The 12,145-nt window shown below is 43.5% G+C and overlaps 1 protein-coding gene across 8 annotated transcripts in view; it reads left to right on the top strand.

Annotated features, from left to right (window-relative positions):
- The window catches only part of WDR26 (WD repeat domain 26), a 2,773,460-nt gene that overhangs the window by 2,142,182 nt on the left and 619,133 nt on the right, over nucleotides 1-12,145 (top strand). The window lies entirely within an intron of this gene.

Genomic DNA, 12,145 nt, shown 5'->3' with positions numbered 1-12,145 from the left:
TCGTGGGGACTGGTAAGGGTTCAGGCCAATTCCAGTCCTCCACTTTGATAGATAACAAGTGACCCAGAAGACTTAAACCATCCCTACCACATCCTACCTTTGAGGGCAAGTCCTGGGATGGTTGAACTGCCCGTTTCTCACTTCATATACCAGAGCTTGAAGCTGCCAAGCTTGATACTAAAGGTTGAATTTCCTAGTCATAAGTAAGGGAGTAATTTAGGTTGAAAATTCCCCTCATAAGACTTTCATCAAGGCTAAGCTGGGTCTTTCCACCCCAGTTTAAGATAGTGTTCCTTTGTGGTGTACCATGCCAGAACTCTTAGGCCTAGACAAGTTGATGATTTCTGTTTTGTTTAATCCTTAGCCAGGGATGCAGTATTGACATTGCCTTGCAGCCTTTTTCTTTTAGGGAGGGGGGATGATGCACTTCTGAGGTGCCATCCTTCAGATGGAAAATCAAACCAAAAAACATACCTGCCTGAACATTTGTGAACCTTAGAGGAAATAAGAAGAGTGAGTATGTGCTCATCATTGTCACTGCCACAGCAGTCTTTAGGCTTTATAGGCTGTGTCTTGCTCATGAACTAACTACTGGACAGCTTCCAAAAGATCTGTCTCCCTCCTATACTTCCACTCTGGCTGAAGACTGGACAACCCCAAGGAGGGAAAATCAGCAGTTCGAGTGAAAAATCTTCAGTACTTCCTTGCTGCTTCATGAAGCAGCAGCCAGCACTTCAGTTCCTTTCTATCAGATCAAGTCCCCTTTGAGGAACCCTTCCACACAGAAAACTTCAATTTATATTATATTTTTTTAACCTATTTTTCTTTTACTTTTATTTTCTTTAGTGATTCTGTCCCTTTAAGAACTGTGTTTTTCTTCAATATCAAAAGTTTCCTATCGGGCACTGTTATTTTTAGCTTTGACTAATTTGGGGGTTTATTTTGAGAAGAAATGTACTAGTTATGTAAACTTTTGTAGGGAAATGTTTTACTTGAGCAAATAATTCTACAGGTGATGTAGTGTTTGTTTTCACACTGTGACAACTTAATTGCCATTTTTTTCTGTCAGACTAAATTCATTCTAAATGTGTTCCTGATAGGAATTTAGTGTGCTGCTTCTGCATTACACTGTTTTGGGGGATATTGTGCATCTGTGAAAGTGTAAGTGTGCTGTTTATGCAAACTGACAATGTACCTTCCGACCTACTCATTCCAGTGTTTGAGTGCATCTGAAACATCCTCCTCATTCACAGCATGGATACTTATCCCCTCCTGCTGGTCCAGATTCATAGATCCTAGGAAAATAAAAACTTGCTAGACAGCCCTTGCTGACTCCATAGGCTCAGTCTTCACTTCATTTATGGGTGACAGTGTAGAGTCCTGCAGTCATTCCTCAGACCATTCACCTCTTCTGCTTCTTGCTGCTGGATATGCCCTGGGGAAGAGACCTCTTGATGGGGCAGATATTCCTTCTGGTCAGTCACTAAAGATATCAATAAAGAAAAAACAAAAAGTTAAACATTGTTTATCTGAAGACATGGTATCTATAAGAAAAGATTATTTTCTTATCTTAGCCAAAATAATTTAGATAGCCCATCTGGATACACAGAATTCAGTACCTGTTGGTTAGGGCAGTCAGAATATTCCCTGAGGAAGGCATGTCAGATGATTCTGACATAGCAACAGGGCTTTGTCTCCTGCAGATTCTCCAGACCAAAACTCTGGTGCTGAAGAAACCTGGTCCTTGCAGTTTCCTTTGGAGGAATTTTCTTTTTCTCTTAGTGCAAGCGGAGAATTAAGTGTTTTATGTGAACAGATGGATGTTCCTCCTGAATTAAGGAGAGTACAAATGCAAGCAGCTGCAGATCTTTTCTCTTTCCAAATCAGTGTGTAACAAGACACCTCATATTTTGCTTGGGTAGTTTCAGTGAAGGTAAAAGTGCAAGGCTTGTGGCATTCTTCAGGCAGAGCAAGGCACATAATGTAAAAGAGATGTTGGCTGTGATCCATGCCTTAAATTCTCTTCATTTCTGGTTCCCAGGATCTCTCCAGGTGGTGATCAACAACACTAAGTGATGTGGTACATCAACAAGCAAATGAACACAAGGTCATGCTCTGTAGGCAGTTTGACTGTGATTGCTTGAGAGGTAGCTCTGCAACACATTTTATCCCTCCAAGCATTCTGTATTCCATCAGAGCAAAACATTGTAGCAGACAAAGCCGAGCAGGGCCAGGACAGACCCTCACAAATGGATATTGAATGGTGGGGGCTTACAGGAATTGATCCAGTTGCGGGGAACACCTCAAGTAGATCTGTTTGCCTCATTTCAAAACAGACAACTCAACAGGTAAAGGGCATTTACCTCAAGCTTCTTGACAAACTGGACCTACTCAAATAAAACAGGGAGCTTGAGACACCCCAGTTTCAAACATCTTCATCTAACTGCCTGACTGATTCAATTCTAATTCCTTTTAGGCGCCTTTTTTCAGAAGATGTGCACTGTGTATTGAAGGAGGCAAGAACACTTGCTTAATAGAACATCTTATTTTGGCAAGTAGAGGAGTTTCTGTTTGCTGCTAAGATTATAACAAGGGCCTTAACAGAGATTATGTACCACTAGTGCTCAAATTGTGAGAGTTGCTAGCCTCTGACCTTTCATACTCCTCTGTCAGTGTACATATTGTGGCTATTTCAGCATGTCTGCTCCATGGATCCTCCTCTTTCCTCAGTGTTTTTAGTAACATCTGAAACCACTTTGCAAACAGGTGTTTCCATTTTGGGGTCTTGATTTTATACTGGAAAGATTAACCACATCTCCATTTGAGCCTACACATCAAGCTGTTTTAAGGTTCATTGTATGGAAAAAAAATATTACTCTGGCATCTGCAAGAAGAGTTTTTGATTTGCAAGCTTTCATGGTGGGTGAACCCTGTTTGGTCTTCCCTAGGAATAGGGTGTCTTTAAGAACAAATTCAACATTCATGCCCAAGGTTGTTTCAGAGTTTACTTTGAATCAAGCCATCAGTCTCTGTCTTCTGTCCTGACCATCAGAACCAGAGAGAAGATTCTACATACTTTGGACATGCTTAAGTAGTTCAGGTACTGTATAGACCGAACCAAGTCCTTTAGAAAGGCTGGTCAGCTGTTTATTTCATGTTAGGACTAAGAAAGGACAACCTGTGTCAAAACAGACAGTTTCCAGATGGTTGTCCTCAGCTTTGCCTTTTGTTATACTTCCTATGGTAAACCAGTTCCTGGCAGCATCAAGACACACTGTATGAGGGCCTTGTCTCCAATTTGCATATTGGAAAGGGGTGGACTCTAGAAGCATTAAAAATTGGGTTCTTTCTCTAGATCAGGACTGGCTTTGTTAGGACCATTCTCCAGGGCCTCCTGTATCTATATCCTTCTTTCTTCCAGGATGGATAGGTTTTGGTCATCAACCCATATAGCCTAAGGAGTACTGTAGCAGTGGGAATGATGAACATAGTATAGTTGTGCAAGTTGCACTTACCTGTAGCAGTAGATGATCAAATTCCTCATTGCCACTGTAGCCATACCCACCTTCCATCCCCTGATGTTTTATATTTTTGTTGGGAAATAGATTTGGTGGTTCATAGGTAGGTAGTAGGCTATCAGCCCAATGGCCTAAGTAAGCTTAGCCAACAAGGTTCCGTGGCTTACACCACCCAAGAAAGTTATTTACCTGTGCCCCTGTCGGGCAGAGCCACAGAAGTGATCCCTGGGGTGTATTTCCTATTTCCCATCCACTCATCAAGATGTTCCTTGAAGAGTGCTAATGAGGAACTTTGCTTGACATAGATGGGTAGCTTGTTCCAGAGGTTGGGAAGTCTCTGGGACAGGAATCTATCCCTCCAGCATGTCCTGTTTATTGTGGTGACAAGGTTTAGGTCCCTAGAGCGTGTAGCTCGGAGGGATTGGGATTTCTTTAGGTGTAGCATGTCACAGCTGTGGGTTTGACATAGCTTTATATGTTAGGCAGAGATCACCTTGGAGTAGGTGATATGTTGTGGAGTAAAGCTGACGTTTTTTGAGATGGTCAGTGTAGGGCATCTGTTTGAGGCCAGTAATCCTCTTTGTGAGGTACTTCTGTGGCCTTTCCAGCTGCTGCAGATGTCTTGAGGTACATTCCAAAAGGGGCGTTGTACTCTATAATGGGTCTGATGAGTAGAGGGGAACAGTGGCCTCTTTCTCCATGGATGAGAACCCTTTTGTGATGTTGTGCCATGTAGGAGGATTTCCTGACTACTGTGGTGATGTGATTATCAAAGGTGAGACTACTGTCCACCTGGATCCCAAGGTCTCTTATCACACATTCGGCGTTTCTTGTTTGGGTAGTTCAGGACAAGTGCACTACTTCCAAAGTTAAGGCAAAAAGTTCCTGAAGATTTTGCTGATTTTTCTTCCTCAGGCTGTCCAGCCAGAGTGGAAGTATGGGAGGAATTTAGAACTTTTGAAGGCTGGTCTGATGCATCTTGGGCAAGACACAATCCTTATATCCCAAAGGCCACTGCAGCATTGAAGAATTTGAACATCTACTGTTACAAGTAAGTGCAACTTAACTGTATTTTTATTGTTGTCATAGCCAAATTTCTGTAGCCTGAGTACCAGCTTAGCTTGTGAAAATGGGCCACGAGCCTCACCAGATTAACCCAGTCAACAGAAATAAATAAAGTAGATGTCTCCTGTAGTGTGCACACACATCCTTGCACCAAACCTATGCTCAGAGGTAATTGAGTTCACAAGATCCTCTCTGCCTGTCTAGCTGCTGTATGAGGAGTCTGAAGACAGAAAAAAGAGCAAGTAGTCACCACCTCACCTCCCTCCCCCACCAGCCACAGTCATATCAGCATGCAAAGCCAGTATCTGACAGAATTTTATAAGCATAGTTTACCATTTATTTGTGACATCTATGCAGATGACACTGACTGCCCTTGCCATCATCAGTTACAGCATTGTCTTTCAGTTCTGCTTTGCTTACAAGTTCAATACAGTGCATTTCATAAGTTTTCAACAGATTTAATTCATATATTTCCCCAATTCTCTGTTGTGCCAAGTTCACCTGAATGTGAGAACTTGTCACCTTGGGTATGCCTTGTTTTCACTCATTTCCTCCTAGGCCATTTTATTAAGTCTACTAGACAAGTCATTATTAGTTAGCATGTGTAGGTGAAATTGTATTTGTGCACGTCGTTACTCAGTTTTCATTCCTGATGAGCTGTAGCCAGCTAAAGTGGATTACTGCAGCAGTTGGCAAACTACATAGCAAGTCCCGCCCGCTTGCATGGGCCACCTCCACTGTTGCAACTGCAAGATTTGAATTTTAAAATCTGGCTAGGTAATTTCCCTTTTAGACCAGTCCTGAATGTTGTCACTCTGAAGATTGAAAGTCAATTGCATTTGTAAACTTTACAGTCTTTTCACAAAACAAGTTACATAGTACTGATGGAGTAATCTCTGCTAACTTCGAACTTTGATCCTGCCCATTCATTTACCACTGAGCAGGTTCATTAAGCACTGAAACCTCCATGACTGTCCAGCATGCTTGCAAGGCACATTATAAATGTTGATCTTTGTGAGTAAGGAAATATTTCTGTAGGCTGCTAAGGAGGTGCAACCCTTCCAAATGTGTGGGGAAGCTGTATTCATTTATTTAAAGACTTCCACAAAGTTTGGTCCAGGAAAGAAAAGTCGTCTTTGCAGTTAGGTCAGGGTGTTTGAATGCCAGGTATACTTGGTAATTGAGTGTAAAGGGGGAAACCACATGTTGCACCTTTTTTGCTAGAAATCTGTGTATGTAATTAGTGCGGAGTTAAACATTAATTTGGAAGGATGGATTTCCTGACTGAAGTCACCATTGCACTATTCTTGACATGGGTTATCGCCGCTGACCAACTGGGATACCAAAGCTTTATCTTCTCGAGTTCATATATCCACCACATGACCTCGGTTCGTAAACATAGGGTAGATGGACAGGGATATGAGCATGTACCTCACACTAGCTCACCACCAGCCTGAATGCATGTTGTGCATCCATCAAACTGATCACCTTTTGATCATTAGTACTGTTTCTTCGCTTGGTCATTTACTCAGATAAGTGACCTGTTGGGGAACCGTCCTTTGCCTTTTTTTGCTTACAGTATCTTTTTTCAAATTTGTTAGATGTCAGCTAATACGGATAAGTACGAGTGTGGTAGGCAGATTCTGTACAACGGCTTGCACACTAAGTGTCTTTTTTCTGTTTATGCCCAGAACACAATTACAAGGCCTGTTCCCGTTTATCAGTCATTTGTTCCCAATATCCTTAGGTCAAGGCTTTCCTCTCTCAACACCTTTTGGAAATTCACAGATGTTCTTCGTGTTCCACTGTTGCAGTCATCACTTTTGGGTTTTCTGCTTGCAGTAGCCTTCAGTCGGCCTGATTATCAAAGTCTTGAGTCCTGCGTCAGTTGCTGTCTTTTTTTTCCATGATGTCAGGTCGTCAGGGGTATAAAACATGCAGCCGACGCCATTACATCAGTCTTTCTTGCCATGCGGTGCCCAAAGCAGAAGCAGTTCGCAAGTGCCGGTTGGCAGACTCCTGAAATTTTCATTTTCGAGTTTCAGAACCGAAGTCTTCAACTAAAGCTAAGTACCCCATTGGGGAAACTTTTTCTTGCTCCTTAACGATGTTAGTAAAAGTTAATAATTGCATTACTTGTGGAAAGCAAATACCTCATAAAGATTTTTATTTGTACTGTATTCCTTGCCTAGGCCCTGACCACAATGTACCGTGCTGTCGGTTTTGTGCTTTATTTAATCAGCGCACTATCCGTCGTCTGTATATTTTCGCTTTGAAATATTTCAGTTCTCGGTTTAATTATCCGGAAATGTCGGTTAGCCATCCGACTACCGGGATTCTGAAAAAACGCAAGGATCAAGACAGAGACAGGCCGCCGAGGTCCAAAACTGCCAACGACGCTTCTCCTAAGCCAGTCGCCAGTTCGCTGGTACTCAGTGAGGTGCATGTTCATCGTGTTTCACTGTTGCCGTCATTACTCTTGGGTTATCCTGCTGGCCACAGTCGGTCTGAATTCCAATGTCTTGGTCCAGCATCGGTTGCTGTCGCCTCTTCCATGACATCAGTGCGCCAGGTGTATAAAAGATGCAGCCGACGCCATTTTCTTCAGTCTTTCTTGCCGCGCAGTGCCCGAAGCAAAAGCAGTTCGCAAGTGCCATTCGACCGACTCCTGAGATTTTCAAAATCGAATTTCAGATCCGAAGTCTTCATTAAAGCTAAGTACCCCATTGGGGAAACTTTTTCCTTGCTCCAGACCGATGGCAGAAAAAGTTGCCAAGGTCCAAAACTGCCAACGACGCTTCTCCTAAGCCAGTCGCCAGTTCGCCGGTACTCAGTGAGGCGCTTTCGCAGCCCCTGATACCTGCTACTTCTGATTCGCAGGCCTCTACTGAGACCCATTCGGAGTCCGGTATGCCACGAGATGCTTCAACTGTGGAACCTGCGGATGTCTCTACCTTGGATGGGTCCGGAGCCGCTGTGCAGGCACCGGCTTCTGAGGGTGTATTCAGGCCTACGGACTTGCATATTTAACAGATGCCCCTTTCTTCTTTTAGGCTTAAATCTCGAACCATGCCTAAAATCTCGAACCATGCCTAAAAAACCAACGCCCAGGCCGCATGCTCAGGCCTCTATGCCTAAAAAACAAATGATAAAAATGGCTGAAGATCTTATAACTCTAATCAGGAGAAGCCAGCCTCCCCCTTCTGAGAGACCTAGGACTGAAGTTGTTTATGAATCTTCTGACCAGGATTCTGATTTCTCTGATTCTTCTGATGATTTGAATTTGCCCATGTCTACTTATGAGGATTCTGATGCAGAGGACTCTATTTCCCTCTGCTTCCCCTCCAGAGGATTTTTCTTTTGGTGAAACCTTGTGTACTCTAAGGGAGCATTTCCACTGGGAAAGCCAGGAGTTTTCTGATTAAAAAAAAAGGCTTGGGGATTTCTTACTCCTGCCTCAGCATAGGCCTTTAGCTATTCCTCCAGTACTAGATATTGTTGATGCTTTTTCGGAATCTAGTTTGGCCTCTGATTCCTTGCCTCCTGCTCCCAGAAAACCTGACATATTACAGGGTTTCTGATTCACACAAGTTCCTTTTTAAAAATCCTATTGCGGATCCAGAGACTATTTCACAGGGACCCAAGGGCATTAAGGCTTCTACTGATAAAAATCCTACCCCTTCTGATAGAGACTCCAGGGTGCTGGATAGATGGGGTAAGAAGGTTTACACTTCTGCAACCTTGGCCATTAGGGATTTAAACTGCCAGTTTCATATGTTAAAGTATCAACAACATGTTATTGGATTGCTTAAACAGAAAATGATGTTGATTCCTGACTGTGCGGAAAATAAAGAATTACAGGATTTAATGCATTCTGCTGAACAGGTTGGAAAACATACTTTGCAATGTGGATTTGATTCTTTAGAAGACTCTTGCAGGGCTGCTGTTACTGGTTCTGTGCTCAGAAGGCATGCTTGGCTTAAGGAGCAGTCTTTACTTGATCATGTTAAAGCTAAATTGTTGGATGCTCCCTTAAATCAGGACCGCCTGTTTGGCAACAAGGCTGAGGAAGTTCTTAAAAAGATGGAAGATAAAGCTAAGTCTATGCAAACTGTTAAAGATTTCTTACAAGTTCAACCTCCTAGATTTAGTAGGCACTGGCCCTCTAAGAACTGGTCCTTTCAAGCCTCTTCAAGGTGTTCTCAAGCCAAACCCAGACATGGCAGAAACCCCAGGTTTCAGTCCCAAGGGACACACAAGACTAAGTAGTGGAGGGTTTCTGCACCCAAATCAGGGAGTAGTAAGACTCCCCCCTATGGAAAACAGTCTCAATGACTTGCTTCTAAAACTTCCAAGCACTTCCCAACTGAATGCTCCTTTAGGCGGAAAGATTGGTCTGCAGGCCAAAAACTGGGAACTCATTACCCAGGACAAATGTGTTTTAAATATTGTGTCCCTAGGATACAGATTTCACTTCCACACCTTACCAACACCAAGCGGGTGGCCAGATCTACCTCCAAATCAGTGGGCAGAGGCCCAAAATAAAGTACTCTCTCTTTTAAGCATGGGGGCTATTCAGTTGATACCAGAAGAGGAAAAGGGACAAGGGTTCTATTCGAGACATTTCCTGGTACCCAGAAAAGGCAATACATGGCATCCTATCCTGGACCTTTCTACGTTAAATACCTTTCTGGTGATTCCAAAATTCAAGATGCTGACTCTTCACCAGCTGCTTCCTATGCTAGGCAAAGATGCATGGTTGACAACACTAGACTTAAAAGAAGCATACCTGCACATCCCTATGAGAGAGTCTTGCAGAAAATACCTACGCTTCAAAGCAGGCTACATGCACTGTCAAGTTCTCTGCACTGCCCTTTGGCTTATCTACTGCGCCCAGGGTATTCACAAAGTGCCTAGCTCTAGTCATTGCATTCTGCAGGCAAAGAAATATTAAAATATACCCATATCTGGACGATTGTCTAATTCAGGCAGAAAGCTAGGACATACTTTTGAATCATCTGGCCTTTGTTCAAAGGGTACTGACATGTCTGGGGTACACCATAAATGAAAAGAAATCACAACTGGTACCCTGTTTACAAATTATATTCCTGGGAGAAAGCTTAAATACAACTTCCCAGATGGCTTTCCTCACGCCATAGAAACGGATTCATTTGACAACCTACTTCAAACAAGTGGCCACAAAAACCCAGTTTATCTGCAAGGCAAATACTGCAAGCCTTGGGGTTCGTGGCCTCCTGCATTCTTTTAATTCCATGTGCAAGGCTGCATATGAGGAAACTGCAATAGTATCTCAAAAGCCTATGGTGTCAACTTTCACAGGATCTAGAGGCAATGATTCCTTTCTTACCTTGCCTACACCTAAGAGTTCATTTGGTGGGCAGAGGCCTGCCACCAAAATAGGGGACTACCATTCACACTCCCCCTGCCGCTCAAACCTTAACAGAAAACGCATCAGACTGTGCATGGGGGGCCCACCAGGTAGGGAAGTGCATTCAGGGCAAATGGAACCCAAGTCAAATGCACCTGCATATCAGTCAAAAAGAAATGTTAGCTGTACAGAATGCTCTTACAGCCTTCAAGGACCACATTCTTCCAGGACAATTAATGATAAAGACGTACAACACCACTGGTATGTGGTACATAAACAAGCAGGGGGATACACATTCTTATCCCCTCTGCAGACTAGCCATGGCATTGTGGAACACAGCCCTGAGCTGTCAGGTACATTTACAAGCTTAATTCCTGCCAGGAAAACTAAATACACTGGCAGACGAACTAAGCAAAAACCTCATGGACCCACACGAGTGGAAATTGGAGCCAAGAATCTTCAACCTGTTGACAAGCGAATGAGGGAGCCCAGATATAGACCTGTTTGCCTCCCCCCAGAACTATCAGTTGGATAAATTCTGCACAAGGACTCCCCACAAACAAGCTTGGAAAGTGGATGCTCTGTCCTTCAGCTGGAAGAACCTATCAGTTTATGCCTTTCATCCTCTGCCTCTGCTCTCCAAAGTACTACTTAAGATCAAACAAGACAAACCAAGGACGATTTTGATTGCACCAGACTGGTCGCGCCAACACTGGTGTACCCCCTCTTGCGCAGTGTGTCACTGTGGGCCCCATGGCACCTGCCTCAGACTCTTACTTTGTTGTCTCAGCAGGAGAACCAAATTCTGCATCCTCAACTTCAAACACTGAGTCTAGCAGCCTGGCTAATTACATAATTTCTCCTTTACCATCCCACAGTAAACCAGTGATTGATATCATTTTAGAGGCAAGGAGGCCTAGTACCAGAAAGTCTTGCGCTGAAAAATGGAAAAGATTCTGTGCCTGGAACCAATCTCAAGGGATGCGCACAACAGTGCCCAATTTACCTCAGAGTTTACAATACTTAACTGAGATGTTTCATAAGGGCCTGTCTTTCTCCTCCATCAGAATTCACGCCTCAGCCATTTCTCCTCCATCAGAATTCACGCCTCAGCCATCTCAGCTCATTATAACACAGAACCACCTCTCTTCTCTCATCCACTGCTTAAGCAGTTCCTCAGAGGGGCCAAAAATCTACAGCCACCCCAGGAGAGTTCCAACTCCAGCTTGGGACCTCAACTTTATATTGGAAAAGCTCACCCTTCTTCCTTTCGAGCCAGCTGCCACTGCGGACTTAAAAATTCCTTTCTTGGAAAACAGCTTTCCTTTTAGCAATCACTTCAGCAAGAAGGGTATCTGAATTACAGGCCCTCATGACAGTGGCGCCTTTCATCATCTTTCATGCGGACAGGGTGTCCCTCAGGACTAATCCCTCCTTCATGCCCAAGGTGGTATCCAGTGTGGCCCTTAATCAGTCCATACATTTGCCACCTTTCTTTCCTAATCCACAGAACAAAGGGTAACGGATTCTGCACTCCTTAGACATGCACAGACAACTTAGATTCTACTTGGACAGAACTAAACCTCAAAGGAAATCTGATCAACTGCTGGTGGCATTTGCTGCAGTGGCAGAGGGGAAGGCTATTTCAAAGCAAACCATTTCCAAATGGATAGGCCATTGCATTATTTTTTGCTACAAACACCATGGAAAACCTATCATCCAGGTGATCAGACCCCACTCTACCAAGGCTGCATCTACCTCTACAGCCTTTCTCAGAGGTGTCCCTAGCAGGGATATCCTAGAAGCTGCTACTTGGAGTTCTGTACTTACTTTCCCCAAGCATTGCCATCTGCCAATTTTCTCTAAATCTAGAGCTGGCTTTGCCACTGCAGTTTTGCTGGTCCTAATTCTATTTGAATTCCTCCTCCCATCCTTAGCTTTGGGAATCTACCCAAAAGTGATGACTGCAACAGTGAAACACGAAGAATATAGTACAGTTGTGTACACTTCCCATAAATATCGATGTTCGAGTGTATTCACTGTTGCAGTCCTGGTTACCCTCCCACCAGCCCCCTTCTTTTTTGGATATACCTCTACCTCCTTTACTATCTTCAAAAGCTTTTTGGTGTATTTGCTTTTTTGTTGGCGGTATAACCTTGTATATTTATAGATT

The sequence above is a fragment of the Protopterus annectens genome, chromosome 1.part2 (genome assembly GCF_019279795.1).
Source record: "Protopterus annectens isolate FY-2018-M chromosome 1.part2, PAN1.0, whole genome shotgun sequence".
In the NCBI taxonomy this organism is placed as follows: Eukaryota; Metazoa; Chordata; order Ceratodontiformes; family Protopteridae; genus Protopterus; species Protopterus annectens.
The sequence above is the reverse complement of the archived record's forward strand: the minus strand, read 5'-3'. Positions and strand labels throughout refer to the sequence as shown.